This window comes from Nannospalax galili, unplaced genomic scaffold (assembly GCF_000622305.1).
Source record: "Nannospalax galili isolate Female #2095 unplaced genomic scaffold, S.galili_v1.0 scaffold898, whole genome shotgun sequence".
Lineage (NCBI taxonomy): Eukaryota > Metazoa > Chordata > Mammalia > Rodentia > Spalacidae > Nannospalax > Nannospalax galili.
In genome coordinates this window covers 1,561,488-1,564,491 of record NW_008342399.1, presented here as the reverse complement: position 1 = coordinate 1,564,491, position 3,004 = coordinate 1,561,488, and positions in this window count along the sequence as shown.

Sequence of the window (3,004 nt, the reverse complement as noted above, 5' to 3'; positions counted from 1 at the left end):
AGGGAGAGGCCAGGAATTTTTTATCGATTAATTTTGTTCTTTGATAATGTCATACATGTATGTAATGTGTTCTGATTACTCTCATTCTCCACTCTCTTGTATTCCTCTCTCATCCCTATTAACAACCCCCACCCAAATATCACTATAATCCCTTTCCCAGATTCATGAGTTTTGGCTTTGTTTTGTGGCCTGTTCTTGCACAGGCCCAGTACAGGAAGATTTCTGGATTTTAAGCACCACAGAAAAAGATCATGCTAAACACTAGTTGAATAGAGAATCCGAAAGGCCTTATCTCAGATCAGGACTAAACTAGCCTAGGATGAAGGTCATTCTAGAACTGCTTCAACAAAGGATAAGAGGACTCTCATGTTAACAAAAGGCCTATTTGCCCAAACAAGTCAAGACTGTCTTTAAAGGAGGACAACAGGGAGGACTTGAACATTTGATTCCAAGTGCATTTTGTTCAATACTTTTCCCACAAATCTTTAGCCAGCGTCATATTTTTTGCTTTCGAAAGACTGAATTTTTCTGTCCAAGATCAAGGCAGGGAAAGGAAGATTTCTTTCACCACCTCTGTTCAATATTGTGCTGGGGTCTTTTTAAATATTAAAAAGAGCTTATATTTTATGTATATCAGTGCTTTGCTTGTAAGTGTGCCATGTGCATTCAGTGCCCATGGAGTCTAGAAGAGAGCATCAGATTCCCCGAAACTGGCATTACAGAGAGTTATGAGCCACTATGTGGGTGCTAGGAACTAAACCTGGGTCCTCTGCAAGAGCAGCAAGTGCTCTTAACTGTTCAATTATCTCTCCAGCCTAGTTGTGATGGGGCCTTAAGGGTCAATAAACTAGAAACAAAAAGCACTTGTATTGGAAAGAAGTAGAACATGGTTTCAAACATATAAAGTCTCAGGCATTCTATATAAATACTACTAAAGTCAAGTAATAAATGATAGTTTGTGTTCTGTCATGGTTTGGATGAAAAATGTCCCCCACAAGCTTGTGTGTTTGAACTTTTAATCCCCAGCTGGTAGCACTGTTTGGGGAGGTTGTAGAAACTTTGGGAAGTGGAGTCTTGCTGAAGGAAGTGGGTCTCTAGGGGACGGTGGACTTTGAGGGTTATTCCTTGGATTCATGCTCTAGAGGCTTGATCCCTAGAGGAATTTTTAAGAAGTGGGGCATAAGGGGAGGTGATTAGATCATCGGGCCATAACCACAGGAAGTGATTAGTACCTATTTGCTGGAGTGGGTTCTGGAGCCTTCTGGAACTGAATTGGCTGCTTTCAGAGTAGATTGAATTTGGTTTTCTCAGCTTACCTTCATCATGTGACTTCTGTCTCCCAAGTGCTCCTAGCATGTGATACTATATGTCTACCATCAGATTCTCACCAGAAACCAGAGCTAGTACCTCCAGGAGTGGGTAGCAAGTCCCAAAAGTCTGAAGATTTTGCATTCATTTTTTTTAATCTTTTTGAGACAGGGTCTCCCTGTAGCACTAGCTGTCCTGGAACTCACTAAGTAGACCAGACTGGCCTTGAACTCACAGAGATCCACCTGCCTCTTCCTCCTGAATGCTGGGATTAGAAGAGATGCAGATTATAAAGTTAATAAACAGAAATTAATTATATAATTATATGTCTATAAACTTGTACAAATGACTAGAGATGAAACAAGTAAAATGCTGTTCATAATATTAAAGAGTAATGTTTTAGGAATATATGTTCTTTTTATTAAACTTTAAAGATTTTATTTTAATTATGTGTAGTATGTCTGCCTGTGGGTATATTCACATGAATGAAGTCTGAAGAAGCCAGAGGCTTTGGGTTCCCCTGGAGCTGGAGTTAAAAGTAGTTTTGAGTCACCTGATATGGGTTTTGGGAACTGAATTCAGGTCCTCTACAAGAACAGTACATACTCAACTACTGAGGGAGCTCTCCAGCCCCCTATTTATTAATTTTTAATTAGCATGTAAAATAATGGATTTTATTGTGACATTTTTCATATATATATATATTATTATATTTTGTTCTTACAGTCCTATTTCCCCTATTTCCCTCTTGCTGGTCCCCTTCTTCCCCCCAACCAGTCCCTCCTTCTGTGTGTGTGTGTGTGTGTGTGTGTGTTCATTCTTGTCAATTTTAACAAAACTGCCAAGGTAATTCACTTGGGAAAATATGGTCTTTTCAACAGATGATGTACATGAGAAGCAAACAAAACGAACTTTAGTGCCTATCTCACACTATGTACAAAATTCAACTCTAAATAGATTATAGGCCTCAATGCAAAAGGTAGATCTAATCTCTCTCTCTCTCTCTCTCTCTCTCTCTCTCTCTCTCTCTCTCTGTTTCTCCCTCCCTTGCTCTTTCTCTCTCCCTCCCTCTCTGTCTCTCTTATTGCCTTTCTCTCTCATCTCCTTCCAGGCTAAGGACTGAACCCAGAGCCTCAAGCATTTTACCACTGAGCTACATCCCCAGCCCCAAGAATCTTCATAATCTTGGGACAGGTAAAGGGTTCATAGGCAGAATATGAAAAGCCCTATGGGGCGCACTGGGCGCCAGGCGTGGGGTGCGCAGGTATCTGCTCCTGCGCTGCTTCCCTGCGTCTTCCGTGGCTCTCTACTGCTGAGGCTTTGCTCAGCCGAGTCCCGCCCTAATTTCGCCCGTGCAATTTCCTCAAGGTGCGAAATCCACCGGCCGCTGGATCATGCGGGAGAGTGTGAGGGCGGCTAAAGCTGGGATCCGTGAGTCGGTGACAGAAAGACAGCTCTTCCCGGGAAGGCTGGATCATAGGCAGTGAGACAAGACTCAGCTCAGTCAGACTCAGTGTTACAGCTCTTTATTCAATGGCTCTGCGTCGCTCCAAGCCTCAGTGTCCCAGAGTGATCCAGCTCCTTCAATTATTGAGGGGAATCAGGGAACTTTATACCGTGGGGGTAGTGGTAAAAGCTTCAGCTGATAGGTACTTTGGGGATGCCTCATTTGCGTGTGGAAATGGGCTCCCGCCAG